This window comes from Acomys minous (assembly GCF_964271855.1).
Source record: "Acomys minous genome assembly, chromosome: 7".
NCBI lineage: Eukaryota > Metazoa > Chordata > Mammalia > Rodentia > Muridae > Acomys > Acomys minous.
Window position 1 is genome coordinate 62,739,599 of NC_140488.1, and position 20,852 is coordinate 62,760,450.

The 20,852-nt window shown below is 36.5% G+C and overlaps 1 pseudogene across 1 annotated transcript; it reads right to left on the reverse strand.

The window, feature by feature from the left end:
• Positions 1-1,529: 1,529 nt before the first annotated feature.
• On the reverse strand, positions 1,530-19,677 carry LOC311601193 (cellular tumor antigen p53-like; annotated as a pseudogene). Its single transcript has 2 exons — positions 19,626-19,677; positions 1,530-2,319 (listed from the first exon to the last, which is right to left on the reverse strand). The product of its transcript is annotated as a cellular tumor antigen p53-like (transcript).
• Between the last annotated feature and the right edge of the window lie 1,175 nt (positions 19,678-20,852).

Genomic DNA, 20,852 nt, shown 5'->3' on the forward strand with positions numbered 1-20,852 from the left:
TTATACTCTATTCAATGTTTGGTTTATCTGCATAGAGAACAGATATGAGCATCATTATTACATTTTTCTTTATAAAGTAAAGTATTATCATGACTCTTAATGCTAATTAAGCATCAATATTAAGCACAAGGTTATCCTTGTTAGGTATATGAAATGTTACTTTTATTCACAATAAATTCTATTTTGGATGGGTAAGATGGATTATTGGGCAACAAAATATGCTGTGATCCTGCTGACCTGAATCTGATCTCTAGAATGCATTTAAAAGTGGAAGATGATAACCAGCTCTACAATGTTAACCTCTAACCTCTGTATGTATACTATAGTGTGTCTGGAATGTGTACAACACACACACACACACACACACACACACACACACACAGAGAGAGAGAGAGAGAGAGAGAGAGAGAGAGAGAGAGAGAGAGAGAGAGAGAGAATTTAAGAAAAATGAAAAATTACAATTTTAGGAAAATATTTAATGTGTTTGCCTTTCTCATATCTCCTTAAATGATCTTAAAATGTTTTTTATGAGTCTGCTTTTAAAACCTATTTGCAATGTAGCATCATAAATGAATTGTCATTGTTAATGGCAATGACATGTTGGAAAGCCAAATTGTTACTGCTATAGAACATTCCTCCTTCTGGACTAATCTATATGCTGTTGATGCTATTTTTTAAACAAATGGTAACAACATTTTATTGTAAAATATGAAATTGATATAAAATGGGTATAAAAGGGAGAAGAGATAGAGGCAATGAAACTGATCCTGAGTACTGGGTGTAAAGAAAATGGGTCTTGGTGGATATGGACCCTATGAGAACCCAAGACAGAATCTTAAAGGCTGTGTAAGATTTCATTTTAGGTGCTAACAAGTGGCTGGATAGAAATTTGGTGGGCCAGAAGAGACTTGGGAACTGTAAACTCATTCCCTAAATGAGGCAATGAACCAGCACTCCCAGGAGGGCCAGAGTCCTATCAGCAAGGTAATAAAAGGCAATGGAAGAGATGGAAGAGATGAACATTACTTCTTCTACTTTCATAAGCCCTGAGAAGTAGGTATGCTAGTCTATATTTTCTAGGTGTGCCTATTCAAGTTTCGAGAAAGTAAACACAGACATAAATGGGTGGAACTTAAGTCATCACTGCATATGGAATATGTAAACTCCAACCCATCTACAAGAATTTTCTTCCTTTCTTCAAGCCTCTCCTCATAGCCAGCCTTAAAAGCTAAGATGGTGCATCCCACCTTCCTCCCTAGATAGCAGTGATGACCAGACCCAAGCAGATGTTCAAGTACCTAAATCATAAAATGACAGGAAAGGGGGTGAGGTGGGGTAGGAAATTGCTGATGTGGGACAGGAAGTAGAGGGTGTCAGTCTGAGTCACTCTCTTCTCTCTTTATCATTAGATTCTTGCAAGTGGAGGTAAATTTGTTCTTCTTGGTCTTCAGGATGCTGGAGTAAACATTACTGCCTCCTGACTCCACAGCAGCATGAGCATCCTGTAATTCAGTGGCCTCATTAAGCTCTTAGACTATCCTAAATTGTTTATGCCCACGGATTTGGATTTTAAGAGTGAAATATTCTCCATCAAGTGGTTTTCTCTTTGGCTGGGGAGAGGGGTTTGTGCTGGTTGGCAATGCTCACTTAGCACTCCCTTCGGACAGCTCTAGGCAACATACTTCATTTTAGGGGAAATTTTCTTCCTCTATATGACAGAGTCTCCTAGGATAGGCACAAAAACGAACCTCAAGAATGCTCTGTCCCAGCAGCATTGTGATGATGTGCCAGAGGTTCATATCCCTCCTTGCCATGCACATGCAGTAGTAGTGAATATTAGTGCACTCAGAGCTGACCTCAAGTGATTCATATAGTACCACGACACTGCGCCAAAAAGTTGGCCTGTTGTCCACATACTCAAAGTGCTAATTGCCTTCCACTGCAGAAAGATGCTAGGGTGGAGCAACTTCATCACCATAAGATCAATGCTTATGGTGAGGGTAACACCTTCAACTTCTGTCATGTGTCAAGAGTTCTTGTAGACGGTCATGGCAGGGACAAGGGTGCCAGGTGGGGTGTGGAGTTGACCCACACCTGCATAGGGCATGTCATTGCCAGCTGACAGAATAGCTTACTGAGGTAATGGTAGTAATTCATGTGTGAGACTTGGCTGAGCCTAAGTGCAAGAAGCCCAGACAGAAACCATAGTTGTCCTGTAAGGTTTTTTGGGAAGGGGCAGAAGATGACAGGGGCCAGGGAGGGGCTGGTGTGGGGCCACTGGTGCAGGAGTCTCAATAACAGTGTCTTCTGCTGAAGAAGCTATGGACAGTTGGATGTCTTCATTTTGGCCTTCTAATCAGTTTGTATCATCCTGAAACAGAAGCAGATCTTCCATGGAATCAGATGGCCGCAAGGTGGGCAAAAGTTTCTTTGGAGGGAGCAGTTTCCACAAGTATGAAAATTTCTCCTGACTCATTGCCGAGATCCTACTGTGGCTCTTTCATGGCCAAGTACAGGAAATCAGCCAGACTGTGGGTCTTCAGGGGAGTGTGTCATCTTGCTGGGAAGTAGGTTAGGCCGGGGTGCCAGGTACCCCCTAATCCTAGTAGCTACCTGCAGTTGATGCTTGTTTTTTAAATTCTATCTTATTTGGGGGTATTGAAGCCTCTACTTCCCTTCCACCAACCCTTTAACCCTGGGTAAGAGAGAAAAAAGTTTAGTGGATAGAGGGGGCACAGACTCCTTTACTTTGCCTGGCATTTTAGGGTCAATTGGGTTCTTTCCAAGCAATACTAATCTCTGTCAACAGCAAAGGCACAAAGTAGTCTCCTCCAAGTCACTGAATAGAAACATTTTTTTATCTCCAAGCTGCCACACTATCCATCTCAGGTCTCTCCAAACTGCTTGAAGATGCAAGCCACAACCACAAGCCACACCACTTTCCAGCTGGCAACGAACATGTCTTGAAGGAGGCAATTATCAGCTATGGACAAAGTGAAGCCCAAACTAAACTCCACACTTGGGATTTTAAAAATTTGCATAACATAACTGAGTTTACAAAGAACCCAAAACTGCCATTGCAATATACAAATACGTAATACATTGACTCATCCTAATTCAACCTCAGTAAACTTAGCTTTCTTTGCCCATGGATTGAATCCACCTTGCAAACCACCATAGATCACAAACATTTGTTAAAGATATTATACATGTACTAAAACATATCTATAATTTATGTTCTTATTGCCTAAATAAAGCATAGTTTATGTTATATAGCATCTACAGTGTTTAGCGAAATATAAAAAATCTGGACATGATTAAATTATGTAAGAGGATAAAGACAGGCTATATGCTAATAATATGCCAGACTGTATGAAATAATTGTCCATTAGTGAATTTTGGCATCCAGGCAGTAATCTCAAATGCAAATGATAGGACAACTATTTCTCATCTGAGATAATGAACAATACTTTTAGCGTTTCTCTATTCTGCTGAACATGAAATTAAATGTTACCAACATAGCTAAACTATTGCAGAAGGAAGATGATTACTTTGTTTTCAAGTATGTGGTGGTATGTTGTTGTTCAGCTTTATTTTCAAAGTAATATTAATTTGAGGTGCTAAAAGTATTAGCTAGATGTGATTATTCCATGTGATATTCATATTCTGTAATATTACTTCAGAACACATAAGTATAAAGATTTTTATCTGTCCATTTACAGTGACAATTTTCAAACAACATAACTTTCAAATAGGCTTGTTTATTTTTATAGGCACCATGAAGAGATATATAAGAAGACAGCTAGTGGCAAAAAGAAAGATTTGTATGAAAAAACTTCAAGTCACTGAAGAAATAAATTGAAGATAAAATCAGAAGATGGAACGATCTCCCATGCTCATGGATCAGGAGAATAAACATAGTAAAAATGGCCATTTCACCAAAAACCATGTACAGATTCAATGCAATCCCTATCCAAATACCTACCCAATTCTTATTGTTCCATTTCTATCCATAAAGTTTTTTCCCCCTGGATATCTGCGAGATTGCACGCACTGACTCTGGGCTTTGAGATCCTTGTGATTAGGCATAGGGGACACTGGGAACGGAACATGGGTTGTTGTGTTCTGACCTACCCAATTCTTTACAGACCTTAAAAGATAAATTCTTGACTTCATATGGAAAATCAAAAAACCCAGAATAGCTAAAACAATGCTGCACAAGAAAAGATCTTCCAGAGGAATCTCATACCTGATCTCAAGCTCTACTGTAGAGCAACAGTAATAAAAACACCATGGTACTAGCATAGAAATAGGCTGATTGATCAATGGAATCCAATCAAAGACTCAAACCTAAACCCACACATCGATGAACACTTGATTTTTGACAAAGAATCCAAATCCATACAATGGAACAAACATACCATCTTCAACAAATGGTGCTGTTCTAACTGGATGTCTACATGTAGTAAAATGTAAATAGATCCATATTCATCACCTTGCACAAAATTCAAGTTGAAGTGGATTAAAAACTTTAACATAAGACAACACACACACACACACACAAAAAGTTGTTAGAAAAAAATATCGGAAGAGCCTTGAACTCTTCAGCACAGGAAACAACTTCCGGAACAGAGCCACAATAACTCAGGCTCTAAGATCAACAACTAATAAATGAGACCTTATGAAACCAAAAACCTTCTGTAAGGCAAAGGGCACTGTCAACTGAACAAAATGACAGCCTACAGACTGGGAAAAGATCTTCATCAGCCTTACATTAGACAAAGGGCTAATATCCAAAACATATAAAGAACTCAGGAAATTAAACACCACCAAACCAAATAATCCAATAAAAAATGGGGTATAGAGCTAAACAGAGAATTCTCAACAGAGGGACATTGAATGTACATGAAACTCGGAAAGAAATGTTCAACGTACTTTATTACCATGGAAATACAAAGCAAAATGACTCTAAGATTCAATCTTAAACCTTCCAGAATGGGTAAGATCAAAAACTCAAGTGACAGCACATGCTGGTGAGGATGTGGAGAAAGGGGAAAAGACCGATGCCGATGGGAGTGCAGTCTTGTACAACCACTTTTTTTAAAAAAATTAATTTATTCTTGTCACATCTCAGTGGTTATCCCATCCCTTGTATCCTTCCATTCTTCCCTCCCTCCCATTTTCCCCTTATTCCCCTCCCCTATGACTGTTCCTGAGGGGGATTACCTCCCCCTGTATATTCTCAGCAACTATATGGTGGCTTACAACCACTTTTGAAATCAATCTGGCTCTCTTTCAGAAAATTGGTATACCCAGCTATACCACTTCTGGCCACATACCTAAAAGGTGCTTCACCATACAAAAATAAAATTTTCTCAACTATGTTCATAGTAGTTTTATTCATAATAAGAAAACAACTTAGATGACCCTTAGATAAAGAATGGATAAAAAACTGTGATACATTTACACAATGGAATACTATTCAGCTTTTAAAACAAGGAAATGTTGAAAGGTCCAGGCAAATGGATGGAACTAGAAATGATCATCCTGACTGTTGTAACCTAGACCCAGAAAGACAGGCAGGGTACATACTCACTTCTGAGTGGATATTAGCCCAACATAGTTGACCACTGAAAGACTCCACCCAGCATGTGATTGGGACAGATGCTGGAATTTTCTACTGGATCTCAGGTGGAGTGCTGAAAGTAATATGGAAGAATTTATGGATAGGAGGACACAGAGGGTTCAGGAACTACACAAGGTGATCATCAAAGTTGATGGAGCTCGACCCAGGCTGGGGTGTGGGCTAAACAAACTGTTGTACCAACCAAGGACAATGCATGCAATAAAGCTAGACCCCTTGTTCAAATCTGGCCAATGGACAGCTCATTATTAATGATTGTAGAAAGAGCAAGGACTGCCTCTGCCATGAACTCTGGTGCCGTCAATTTGATCACCACCCTTGGTGTGGAGGCAATGAGGGCACAGAGAGGAAGGGGAAGTAGACTATCTGGATGAGACCTGATAGGCTGTTGTCATATGATGGGGGAGGAGGTTGCCTTCCGTCAGAGGTCTAGGGGAGGGGAATAGGGCAGAAGAGAGAGGGGATATGGGAATGGGAATATACAAGCAAGGGGATAATGATAAGGATGTAATATGAATAAATTATAACAAATTTAAATAAAAAGACAGCTAGTTGTATCTTATTAATTAATTAATTATTCATCATAGCCCCTCCCTCTTCTCTTCCCAATCCTGTCCTCTCTTTCTATTGCTCCTCCCTTCTGCCTTTTCCTCAGATAAGGGGAGCCCCCCCACTGCAGCTCATCAAGTAGCATTAGGACTGAGAGTATCCTGTTCCCCTGTGGCCTGACAAGGCTGTAGGGGGAACTGATCAAAAAGCAGGTAACAGTGTTCACATCAGCAACAGCCCTGCTCCCCTTACTAGAAGTGGGAATAAAGATAGAGCACATAGAGCAGAGATTGTATGTCCAACCAATGTCTGGCCCAACTTAACACCCACACCATGGGAGAGAGACAACCCCTAACATCATTAACTACTCTTTGCTATGCCTGCAGACAGGAGCTTAGTAGAGTTGTCCTCTGAGAGTATCTGTCCAGCCGTGGTTTGGAACAGATACTGAGACTCAAAACCAACCACTTGGCCATGTGTACAGCATCTGGTGTGGAAGTGGGGGAGGGGAAGGAAGGATAGAATGACCTGGAGGGGAGGGAACAAGAGATCCAAAAGAAGACCAACAAAGCCAACTAATGAGGGCCCAGAAGGCCTTAAGGAAATTGAAGCATAAAAACAAGGACCAAGTATGCACTGGACCTAGCCCCCCTACACAGATGTAGGCAACGGGCTGCTCAGGTTTCATATGCATCAGTTAGGTTTGTCTTAATTCAGCTTGGTATTAAGAGTATATGATCCCTTTAAGACTGTAACCATTCTTCGAATTAGGAGACCAAATTGCTGCATCTTTTTTCTGAAGTATCTGAATACTTGAGGCCTTGTCACTTTAGTATACCAAGCTAACAGTATCATTTTTATTTAAATAAGCTGTAGAATTCTTATCCAATTGATATAGACAATATTTGACCCAGGCAGTTCGGAGAACTTCTCCACAACTTGTGTCTATAGATTCTCCAAGAAGGAATGAATGTCACACTTGGGCTATAATCAATCTCTTTCAAATGTTTCCATCCTCCACACCAAGTATATCATCTATAAGTCAATTTCCATGTAAAATATTTTCATTTAATAACTTATTGCTTAATTTCACTATTGTTTTTGTCTTCTAAATGGATCAATACAAATGCAACCTGGTAAGTTAATTTTGGTTGGGTAATATTTTAATTGTTTCTTTTTCCCAAACATTTCATCAAAGAGTAAAGCCCTTTTCTTAAAACAATAAGAAATGGATTTCAGATCTTCAGAACTAATAAAAAGCCAAGCATAGCAGTATGTATCTGTTATCCCAGGATTTCCATACACAGTAATAGGTGGTGACAAAGGATCCCTGAAATCTCACAAAGCAGCTAGCCTGGCATGTATAACTATAAAAGAACAAGTGATCTTGATTCAAACAAAGTAGACGGTGAGGACTGACAGCTAGAGTCACCCTCTGACTTCACTTCACATGTAAACAATGGCACACATGTGTGCTAAGAGTTTTGGTTTCTTTAAAAATTAAACTAATGCTCTGAAAATATGCTTTTGTTTTAATCTCATGTGTGGACAAAGAGGTTGCTTTAGACTAGGTGATTCTGATTTGCATGGTACAATTGAAGAAGCATGATTTTTGATAGCTGCAGATAGTTTAATTCTTGGTACTGTAGAAAGGGTAGAAATGTCAGGCCACCACAGGTCTGTGGTGACTGCTGCTCCCCTGCTGCTGTCCTCAGTGTGTTGCTTTCTGCTGTTGTTGGTTCTAGCTGCTGAGTTTGCTATTACTGGACTGCTGTTTTGCTGGATTGCTAGATTGCTAGATATTCTGATGGATTACACTGGATTTGTCCCTAGCAACCAGAGGACCATGATCAGCAGGAAGTAGTTTAAAGAGGTCTACTTCCTCTTACCTGTCACCTACCTAGTATTGAAAGTTGGGAACAGTTTGGAGTGGAGAAAGGTGGTTGATAGAAGAACCCTCAGCTAATCTTTGAAAATACGCCAACACACAAGTACCTGCGCTCACAAGAACATTACACAGGCATGCACACACATACTTCATATAGTTACATGAGGAGGGTGTTATGAAAGGACTCTCAAATTTCAATCAGTTGTGTTTGGAAACAGTCTATTCTTAATATATTCTTGTTAGAACCTCATAAATTGCATTTTATCTCTATCAGTGATGTAAATATGATAAAAATGTTAAGGTGATGTCTACCAGGTTTCTCCTGTGTTGAGATGTTTCCCTTGGTAATTCAGAATCCATGTTTTGATACTGTGGTATCATTTGAATGAGTTGAGTTACCATTTCCAAATCAACTTGAATATTGGAGAATTTTGCTTTAATTGACATTGTTTATAATATTGCTCTGTTCTGCTAAAACAAAATATGTCCTGTGTAATATAGCAGCAACAGAAATTTATTTTTCACTGTTCTGAAGTTTGGCAGGGGAAGATCAAGGCATCAGTGGGTTTTGGGATGGGAGCTATTCTGTTTTCATTCTTAGCCAGTGTTCTGTTGCTGTGAAGAGGCAACCATTATCATAGCAACTCTCATAAAGGAAAGTGTATAATTGAGTTTGGTCATGGTTTCACAAATTTACTCCATTTTCATCATGGAAGGAAACATTGCAGTATACAGGCATACATACTGCTGGAAAAGTAGCTTAGAATTTCTGTATGTGGATCCTAAGGGAGGAGGAAAAGAGAAAGCCTCTTCATCTAGCTTGGGCTTTTGAAACTTTAAAGCCCACACCCCAGTGACACAATTTCTTTAACATGTCTCCACCTACTCCAACAAGGAAATACCTCCTGTTTAGGAGCCTATGGTGGCCATTTTCATTCAAGCCACCACACTTTTCAATATGAAACAATGTTATTGAATTCTACAATTGGGATAGACAGTATTTTCTCATATGAAAGAAAGTACTGGAAGGTGAAAAGGATAAATACTAGGTAAGCTACCTTCTTTATATATGCAGATATTGATCTTAAGGAATTATCTTTTCTAATTGTGGAACACTAGAAAATTCAAAATCTGATATGGGCAGAAGGCAGTCTAGAGAAAGTAAACAGTTGAAGTGTGAGTCCAAAGGCAACCATAATAACACTTTTTTAAAATTATTGATTTATTGTTCATTGAGAACTTTTACAATGTGTTTTCACCATACTTGCCTGCTCCCCAGCTCCTTCAAAATCCATATCCATTTCCCAGCCTATGAAAAAATGCATCCTCTTTTTTGTTTGTTTTTTAAATACTTTCAAGCTCTATTTGTGCTATACACATACATGTGAATATCTGAAAGTACACTACAAAATCTTCCAATTACCATGGGTATATACATAATGAAAACTCACTCCCAAGAGGAGTGAGACTTTATGCCCAATTTTTGTCTCCATACTCGAATATTGTCTGGCTTGAGTTTTTATAGTTGTTGTGGATACTGTCATACTCATTGGGAACTCATATATGCAGCTTACTTACTATCATTGGAAGGAACTGTTTCCTTATAGTCATCTACTGACTGTGGCTCTTAAACACTTCATTTTCCTGTTCCCATTCTACAATGGTTTTTTGGCCATAGATGGACAGGGTGTGATACATATGTCTTATATAGTGCAGAGTAATCTGCAGTCACTTATTCTCTGGATCTTGACAATTGATAGGAGTCTGAGTTAATTGCCATCTACCACATAAAGAAGTTTCTCTGATGAGAATTTAAATATACGTTAATCTATGGGTACAATGATTAGGAATCCATTTAATATTATGTCATGTTTGCAACATAATAGCAGTACATCATTCCTAAGAGCCTATGACCTGCCTATCATATGTTCTTGGAACCAAAAATTCTACCAAATATTGGTTTTATCTTGTGAAACAACAATTAATCTCAATGAAAAAGTGTTCAGTTACTCTTATGATTTACATACCACCATCAGTGGTCATATCTGCCAGGTCAGACAATATTGTAGCTCTCAGAGTTTCCAGACAGGTAACAATGATGAGTATTTCATCTTATGGTACCTTTCATTTTACCTTCCATCATTATTAAAATAGCCAGTAGGGACAAAGCTTTTATGTCAGTCCAACTTGATTTATCCACATCTCATAACTCAAGTATATGTGTGTTCAGTAATGTGGTCTTACCATCAAATGCTGAAAGGTAATCAATGATGTTAGCTTATGATGTTAGGTGTCTATGAGACCTCACTGGCATACAAATTCAACCCGCTTGAAGCATTGGGATTTTTATTCCTTAGCCTATGGTGTCTATTAGAGCATTGCAACTTAGTTACAGATTAATTCCTTTTAACTTGTTTTATGTATATATGTGCATATATTTGTGAAGTTTCTCTAGTAGGTCTTTAGAGTTATTTATTTCTCACCGTATTTCTTTTTAAAATTTTTTTAATTAATTCATTCTTGTTATATCTCAATGGTTATCCCATCCCTTGTATCCTCCCATTCTTCCCTCCCTCCCAATTTCCCCTTATTCCCCTCCCCTATGACTTTTCCTGAGGGGGTTTACCTCCCCCTGTATATGCTCATAGGGTATCAAGTCTCTTCTTGGTAACCTGCTGTCCTTCCTCTGAGTGCCACCAGGCCTCCCCATCCAGGGGATGTGGTCAAATGTGAGCTACCAGAGTACGTGAGAAAGTCATATCCCACTCTCCACTCAATTGTGGAGACTTTCACCATATTTCTTTTGACTAAAGTTCAATTAAGGTTTGCTGTGTATTTTCAGTTTTGTTTTATCTTTCCATTCAATAGTAATGTGTGTAGGTATTTTGTACACATGCACATATGTATGTACACACACATACACAGGCATGTGTGTACATTAATATATGTATCAGATTTCCTGAGACTGACATTACAAATGATTGTGAGGCACCATGTGGGTGCTGGAAATCAAATTTTGGTCCTTTAGAAGAGCTTCCAGTGCTCTTAACTATTGAGAAATCTCCCAGTCTTGTTTGCATGTGTTTTGAGATACAGGTTAAGGTTAGAAATTGTCTGACAATATAAATCTTCTGAATCTGTAGTAATAGGTTAAGTTTGTGCATAAGAAATAATGGAAAGGGGTTAAAAACCGTTCCTTCCATTTTATTTAACTGAAGACATTTTCCTCATGTAACTTTTGAATAATACAAGTGAGGGGATAACAATCAGGATGTAATCTGAATAAACTAAATAATAAAAAAAGAAAAGAAAAAGAATTTGAATGGTAAAATTTTAACCATCACAGTGTTGTTAGGATTGCTTCAAACAATAGAGAAATACAATATAATTATTATGGGGAATAGCAAGAAATAATACAAAGTTTCACAAGGAAATCTTTCTATCCCACCAGACTTACTAGAGTCACTCTTTCACTAAAGTAGTAGTTAAAGCTATAACAGAAAACATTAAGATTTTTTACATCTTTAGATTTCCTAAGGATGACAAATCAGTTAAAACAAGTCTAGAGGGACCATATGTTATTGATAATGACCATTGTGATCAGTAAGTAGATTCATGGATTATGTGTATTTTCAGTCCTTCCTTTTTGATATTTTCTCATTTGTTTATTCATTTGCTCCTTATTTGTTATTTTATCCAAGTACATATTCATTTCTTTGTTCATTCATCGGTATAAAATAATGTATCTTTAGCTTGTACCATAGCAGAAATAAACAACAATCTAATTCCCAGTTCCAGGCTTACAGTAAAGTCATCCATCCCTTATTTTATATGATGGTATTAGGAAAGTGTAAATTATACTTATTCCATCCTCAAATACTTTCCATGAGTTCTAAAAGTATTTAGTAGAAATTTCAAATTTCTCTAATATCCTATTTAATCTCACTCCCGCTCTTCAATTTCTTCTCTTACCCATGTGAATGCAGGTCTGAATTTTTTTTTTGCTGTTCTGCTTTGTTTTAAGAAAATTCTATCTTGAAAACAAAGTTCTTATTCCTTCCCAGAATACTCTTCTCTTAAATCTTAGTATGAATGGCTTGTCATTTTTTTCAACATGGCTTATATGGCATCCTTGAAATTTCTTTCCAGCTATCTAATGTCAATCCCTTCATTCTTTTTCATCATATTATAGCTCCTTAGTATTCATAGTTATTTTAAAGTGATAGTGCCTATCCATTAATAAAATGATAACTCTTTGAATATAGTGTCTTTCTTATTTTACTTCAAAAATAACTACTGTTAAAAATGAAAACAATTGATTCACTAATTGCATGAAAAATTTCATGACCATCAGTATTTTAGTAAAGATAAACACAGAAGCAAGCAAACTATACTGTATTGGTGAATTAGGTGAAGTTCTTGCAAAAGATATGGCAGATTGCAGAATGAAATTAATGTAATGTACTGTAGAATTTAGATTAAAATTATAAGCTAATGCAGAACCCTTGAGTTACTTGAGGAACAGAAAAATGATAGTTTTACTAGACTAGAATGAATGCAGATGTCAAGTTAAAGTGGTACTTACCATAATCTTATTCAGATAGATTTTAAAGGAAGATGATCTGTATTGTTAGCAGTCTATGTAGACTATTAACTTGAATCTAAGCTAGGATAATTAGCTAGAGAGTTTACATATGCCTTTTCACCTTGTGTATTCTCATATCCTTAAGGCTGGAAGGTAGAGAGACTTCTTGTATGTTAGAAAAGAGTTCAAAAGACTGCAAGTAAGATTTACCTTTTATGGAATTTTAAATGACTTATAAACTCTGCCTTTAATTGGGAAGAGAATCAAATAATTTGTAGTCATATTGTGATGATTTCATATCTTCTGTTATTAGATGTTTCATTTTATGTGCTTTTATATAATGAAAGCATGTCTTGAAGAAACTTTTGAAATCAATCACCCCTTCAATTTATGCTCTTTTATTTTCCACCAAGCCAGCTAACAAAACATTGAAAAGATGAACATAAATTTGAGTGAGAATAATTCACTCATACATTCTAAGTGGTATATGCAAAGTTTGCTGTTTCACACAGGGACTGCATTGGGGAAACCACCATCTCTTTCCAAAATGTGTAAAGAGTTAAAGTTGCCCTCATGGATTATGTCCACAAGCTAAAAGATAATTCCTGTTCTGCCTTTTTGGGTTGGGTACACACACACACACACACACACACACACACACACACACACACACACACATATATATATATACACACACACACACACACACGTGTGTGTGTGTGTGTGTATGTGCGCACGCACATGCCTGTGAGGCTCTAGGTACATGCACAAGTGTTCATGTATTTGGAGGTATCTTAGTTAATGTATATACTGTTGTAAAGAACTAGCATGAGCACAGAAACTCTTTAAGAGAAGAACAGTTCTCTGGGCTTCCTTACAATTTCAGAGGTATAGTCCATTATCATCATGATGGGAAGCATGGTGCTATGTAGGTAGACACAGTGGTAGAAAAGGAGCTGAGAGTTCTACAACAGGATCCACAGAGAGTAGGAAAAGAATATCACATTGGGCATTGCTTGAGCTTCTGAGAATTTAAATACCACACCCCCTAGTGACACATGTTCTTCAACGAAGCCACACCTACTCCAACAAGGCCACATCTCCTAAGAGTGCTACTCCTTATGGCCAAGCATTCAAACACTTGAGTCTATGGTTACCATTTCTATTCAAACCAACACAGGAGGGTAAAGGCTAACCTCAGCATTAATTCCTCAGGAGCTGTCCACCATTTTTTATGAAAAAAAGAAATCTGACTAGAATCTGAATCTCATAAATTAGGATAACCTACCTGGTCAAAAAAACAAAAACAAAAACAAAAACAAAAACAAAGGCTGACCTGTCTTTACCTTTCCAGCTCTAGGATCATAAACATATGCCATGACTCCTGGCTTTATGAGTGTTGAAAATCTAACATAGGTACTTATATTTACATGGTAAGGATTTTTATCACTGAGCTGTGTACTCTGCCCTTATCACAGCCCCAATTATGTCCTTACATACTTTTCCATATGTGTTTGTGTGTGTGTGTGTGTGTGTGTGTGTGTGTGTGTGTGTGTATGTATGCATACTTCATATTTGATTTGCCCTGGAGAAGATCCACCATAATCCTTTAATTATTACAAGAGATGGAGATTGATAATAGGTATCATAACAAGTCTACAATAAAATTTAGGGCTTTTTTTTAAAATAAGGTATCATTCTTTAGATTAGGCTTGCCTAGACTTCACTCTGAAACCCAGGCTGGCCTTCAACTTGCAATGATCTTCCTTTCTTAGTTCTGAGAATTCTGTGATAACAGATATGCGAAGCTACATATAGCAACTCACAATAAAGTAACAGTACAAAATAAAAACTTTGTCTTTCAATTTACTTCCTCTACTACTGAAATTATTTTTTAGTGCTCTGATACACAGATTATCCTACTAAATAGGTTGAAATGTTCCATTCATATGACTTGTACAGAATATTTTTCTTTCATTTCACAGCTGATATTTATGTTGACAAGAAAATAAAAACACATAGTTTTAGACATTTGCTCTCACTTTTAATTTGTTTTAAAGATATATTTTCTTTTCTCAATTAAAGACTTTTTACTTTTACATATATATTCATAATGTCACACACATATAAAATAAACTACTTGTAGCAAGAAGAACTATGAAACAAGCAGGAATTATATAAATGTTGCATTCTTAATGTTTTGGCTATTTGTATTTGACAGCCTTGAAGAAAACATCTTTCCCATCTTGATGCATCTAAAATTCTGAAAGTAGATCAATCTAAATCACATCTTGTCATTATCAACTTAAAACATCTATCTAGACCTAAAAACATCTTAACCGTTAAGCAATTAAGCTTCATCATAAAACCAAGCTACCTGGGCTTCAACCACATGAGAGACATGAGAAGGAATAAACTTTATTATCTGAGTATTATCTGAGTATCTGAGGAGTGCAGGTTAGTAGCCTTCCAAATGAGAAGATAACAGAGACAGTTTGCTACCTGAGTAGTCACACAAAACTCTCTATAATGTTGGAGCATCTTCTTCAGCCTTCTGGCACAATATATCCGACATACATACTTGTGAGGCAAGAACTATTGAGCACTTGTTTACCTTTTCCTGGCAGAGTTTGGCTGTCATCTCTGCCTGCATCCAAGCTTTCCCTTTTATACACAGAACTCTCTCTGTGGTAGGAATGAGGACATTTTTCTCAGTTGGCTTGTGCCACATTTGAAGCCATCTCCATAACTAGGTTCTTTGATGCTCATCATCCTCTTTGACGTAAGCTGTGTGTTGCCAGGAGTTAACCTGTTTCATTGTCAGTGAATCTTTAGAATAATAAAAAGATTTTTAAATGCCATATTCTATATGTCTCTGAGGTTTTTGAAGACCTTATTTAACTATCCTACCTTATCTTTCTGTAGAATCATATCTATCTGCTGGACCGAAGATGTATATTTTTGTGAGAAAAGTAAACTAGTAATTGATATGACCATGGTTTGATCATCTAACAATTAACATGTATAACTTATTTATACTAAACAGCCTGAAATAGCACTTTCAAAGTATTGGAAGTAACCCTTGTATTATAATTGAGTTATATGGGTACAATACCTCATATTGGAGTAGATTATATGTGTGTGTGTGTGTTAGTGTGCATTTGTGTGTGTGAAGAATAAACTTACATTTGAATTCTATACCGCTGTATGTACAATTAAACTTATTTTGCATTTATTTTCAAAATTCTATACCAGTGAATTAAAAATATCCTTGTGAGTGACAATTGAGGCATTAAATTGAGAAATAGATTCAGTAATTTATTTTTTTTGTTCTATCTTCACTATGTATTTCTATAGTCCCTCTTTTTTCTTTTCAACTCTTATCTACAAACCTAGAAATGTAAGATAAAGGGAAAGAGAGACATTGCTGAGTCCTACTTTGTTTTCTCTCTAATAATAACTTGTAACCAACTCCCATTGATAATAACTCTCTAGAGGCCAAGAAAGCACCCCAAAACCTACCCAACCACCCTGAAAGGAAATGGGGTATCATTCTCTTATGGTTTCTTCCAATTGATTTGAGATGAATAATACCTTTGTAGGGCCCCAAATAAAATTTGGAAAATGGTTAAGCAACCTAGGAATAGCATTTGGCATGCAGTTTCTCAATGTTGAGAAATTCCAGGCTTAATTAGAGTCCTGTGTGGGACAGTCTGAAATGCTGGACCAACTGGGATTGGAAGCTTTCTTTGAAGCTGTCCTGGGAGCTGTCCTGTTCTGATGAGGAACAGCAATTGAAGCAATTGGTGCTGGAACATGAAGGATATAGGATGTCAGTGTCCAGCATGATGAGAAGAATAAATCCTGTCAGGTCTGAACCAATGTCAGTGTCCAGTTCTTTTGTTCTGAAACATATAATTTCTTAAAATCATTATACAATCCTAAAATTATAAGTGCATAAGGTATGTGTGATGCACAGAACAATTAAGGCTGGTTTTCTGCTCTTTGTATGAGCAAGGAAAAAAGCCATCTGTAAATCCTCATTCATGCCATTTGAAGAATGGCATCTAATAGTAATTCATAGGGTTTCTGTAGCCAATAAGAAGCATTGTCTATGCCTAGACATTAATGTGTCAGCCAATCTCAGAGATCTTCCTATGTAATGGGATTAGCAATATAAGTTACCTGCTTGTTCTGCAGTTTACATTCTTTACATGCAGATATTATCACCCTCCCTCATTCTCTTCTATTTTCTCTCCCTCCCTCCCTTAGTAAGATTTATCTTCTATAAAGATCATTATTTTTTGAGATAATATATAGGTCTATAACAAAATATTTTCCACAGTAGTCAATGTTTTTTAACCACATTGAGCAGTCTTCTTTAAAACATTGTTTTGTTTTGTTTTGTTTTGTTTTTGGGGGGTTATTCTTAGTAACCACCTAGGTGTGCATAGTTTTCAAAACTTTATTTTCCTTTTTATCTTTTATTTATTCTTTGTGAATTTCACATGATGTATATCTAACTTATTTCCCTATCCTCCAGCTATCACACCCAAGTGCTGCAACCACCAAGGGACAAAGAATAGGACAAGCTCTTATGCACTCACACCTTTAGGGATGGCTCATAATCACAGATAATCTGGGACTCCACCTGCTGTTAGGTTGAGTGTTCCCAGGAGAGGTGCCCCACAACCCTACCCCATATTACCCCCACCTCACCCTTTGTTGCCTGTGGTAGAGCAGGCCCTACAACTCACTTAAGCAGCATGTTAGATCTGAGACTCTTTTTATGCCTAGAAGACTTAGTAGTTTCTAGTATTTATTATTTATCTTATTGTTAATTATGTGTATATATCTATATGTAAGTGCATAGTTTATGAGAGCACTGTTACTGAATGCACCTGTGCAGTCCAGAAAAGGGAACCATATTGCCTGAAGCTAAAACTACAAGAGGTTGTGAGCTGTCCTGTGTGGTTACTTGTCTTGGCTATGCTTACCAGTTTCTTCACAGTAACAAAATAGCCTACTGATCCTTAAGGACCATCTTCAAAATCACTGTTATCTGATTCTTTGTATTTCTTATTGCTTTTTAACTTATAGTGATTTTATGGCACTTAGCAGTTTCCATTATATTAGTGACATTTGTAGTTTAACATGGTCATCAAAGTAGATATGGTCATTTGTTTTTCTATTACTCTTTCTTCCTCAAACTCTCATAGAGGTCTTGGTTTAAAATGCATGCTTACTTTTATTTATTTACATTGACATTATGATCAAATTAGGTAATTAACCAGTAGAAAAACAATTTTTTAAAAACATTTTTAAAGTAACTAATTACTAAGAAACAAACATGTACTGTGGTTAACTGGCATAAAGAAGGGTTTGTTTGGCACACTGACAACCAGCCAATTTTGTTTAGAAAAAAGATGTATAGTCAATTTTTATCATAAATATTATGTTTAAGTTTGATTGGAATATTTTTTAAACTTTCTAAATAAACTGGGCAGACAATGTTGACATGTTACCAGGCCTTAGAAGTGAAAGTGAATTGATGAGGATTTTCTAATTCTACTACAAAAGAAAAGCTCTGCTAATTTATAAAAATACTAATTACTGTGAAGATCTTAATTTCTAGAACTTTCTGCTGTCTACCAATACTCTACAATCTCCCATTGCTCCCTAAAATAAAGAGCATATCTTTGAAAGAAAATTCAAAAAAATTCATAATTGTAGTTTTCCTTCTTATTTCCTTGCATTTGACATATAAGAGCTTTGGCCAACATTTTTCTTCTAAGAAGAGCCATGTATATCAGGATTGCAATAAAATGTAGTCATGACAGATGTGACAGTGACTAATTGCAGTTGATGCAGGCAATATGGCAAGAGGATTTTCTCATTAAAGGTAAGAGTCAGAGGAAGATTTGAGAATTAGAAAGCAATGTAATGGGGTCAGGGCAAAATGACCACCTCAGGCCCGAGTCAACCCAAGTGAAAAATTGTTTGAAAAGCAGGTTAGAAATTTGAACCAGGAATGAAATAAAGTATAAAAGAATTATTATCTTATGCATAGTGATGCCCCTACACATTTGCCCTTAAAATCATATCTTTCTTATTGTTTCCCTAATGAAATATTTTTCAGTGCCTACTATATTTTCAGCACTACTGATGTGTAATTGACTATAAGAAAAATAAGATCTTGTTATTTCTACCTTGTAAGTATCTTTGTACCAATACTCATGTCTCCATTATTATTTTATTTACTCAGACTGTCAACCTATCTCTTTAAAGTCAGGGCTATAGTTTGAAACTACTTTCTCTATTTCTTGACTGTTTTCTCCTGAAAAGCTTGATTCTTTCTGTTCCAGAAACCTAACCAGCCATGCAGCATCTACCAGCTGAAAATTAAACACCCAATCTTTTCACTCAAGACCTGTACAATAAGAACTCTTGCCTTCTTCAATCTGAATTTCTGTGGCCCCTTTGCCTATTTTCTATCTTATAATCTTATGCAAATAGCTTTTATAAATGATATATTTGTTTTTTAATATCATTTTGCACACTTAATTTCTATCTGCATTTTAATGACTGAACTCTTTTACAGGAAAGTGTTTTCCTTCCATATAGTACTTCATTGTTCATTAGACTTATCACAGAAAATAGCACTATTATCTTTTTATTTGTCTTCCTTGACCACCCTTCATTGTTATTTTTCTTGTGAAGGTCAGTATCATTCATTCAGTTCCTAGTTTAGTTGATCATTGTTAATATTCAATATTGTTCACCAAATTCTACTTGAAAAACTCCCTTCTACTAAACTCCATAATGATATGTTCTTGTTATTCATCTCTCCTGAATGATCTTTGAAACTTTTCTTCTGCTGAGTCACTTTACTCAAACAGTAAATACCAAACATATGTTTATTCTATAATCTTGCCCCAGTTAATATTTTCCATACTCACAGTTTGTATGGATATGAATAGCTCTTTTATATTTCTTGAACATACTCGTCATTTTGAATTCAACTAAAGATATTTCAATTTCACTTTGAATACTAGAAGACTTACTCAAACTCAGCATAAGCCAAACAAAACTTCTACTGGAAAGTTTCAATTCTAGTGTTTGTAATCCCTGAGAAGAATAGTGACATCATTGCATTATACAAGTTCCGTTATCTATTCCACCCAAACATTCCTCACTTCTTTTTGGCTATTTTGATACAAATTTTGTGGTGTATCAGGCTTCCCTATTTTTACCATCTTCTGACTGAACATGTATTGATCCTAACTAGCATAGTCTTGCTATTTCTCTGGCAATGCCTATAGACTTCTAACACTTTCATTGTCTATTTTATAGTTCTGCAAACAGTATCTAGTTGGTTTTTGAGAATCATAAATTTCATATTATCACCTTAATTAGTTTATAATATTTTATACTTTTGGTGTAAGACTTTTGAAAAATACAAATTTTCTCTTTTTTGTTGTTCTTTTAGCCACAAAGGCATGTGTTTTTTGTTCAAAATATTTTGGTCAAATTATTTGTTAATGAATGATCTTCCTTAATATCTTCATTTAGATGTACTCTTGTTATAGATTCCTATTGAACAGTGTGCTTAATTTTCCTAGTATTTGATAACTATAACTTTGTATCTATTATGTAAAAATTTTGTTAATATTTTTTGTGGGAAGGATTGTAAGCTTTGTCACAGGTGAAAGCTGTCTTGGCGGGCTTTGCTCTTGGACACACCATGGATACTCCCTGAGATTAACCTTGAGATAGACTGGGTGGAGCCATTCTGAGCCTGGAATTCAGGAAGTAGATGGGGTGGGGGAGTAGGGGGGACAGGATGGGAGGAGGGGACTGGCCCATGCACGTGAGAGACAGACAGGCAGAGAGGATGTGAAGAGTTGGCAGGTTCAGATGGAGCTTGGATTGGGAAAAGGATCAGGGAATAGGCCGGACCAGATTGCAGGCCAGAGACACCTAGGGACCTGTCCCATGGAACGGATACTGGAAGGTTCACTCTTGTTTTCCTTTAATCTTTTTTCCCTTTTGTGTAAGATAGTTGGGTTGTATAATAAAGTTTAATTGTTAAAAAGCAGAGCCAACAATTTTTATTTATTGAAAGACTAAAATTTGTAATGTAGTAAATCAGATAATTATCTTTCATCCATATATCACTTGCTCAT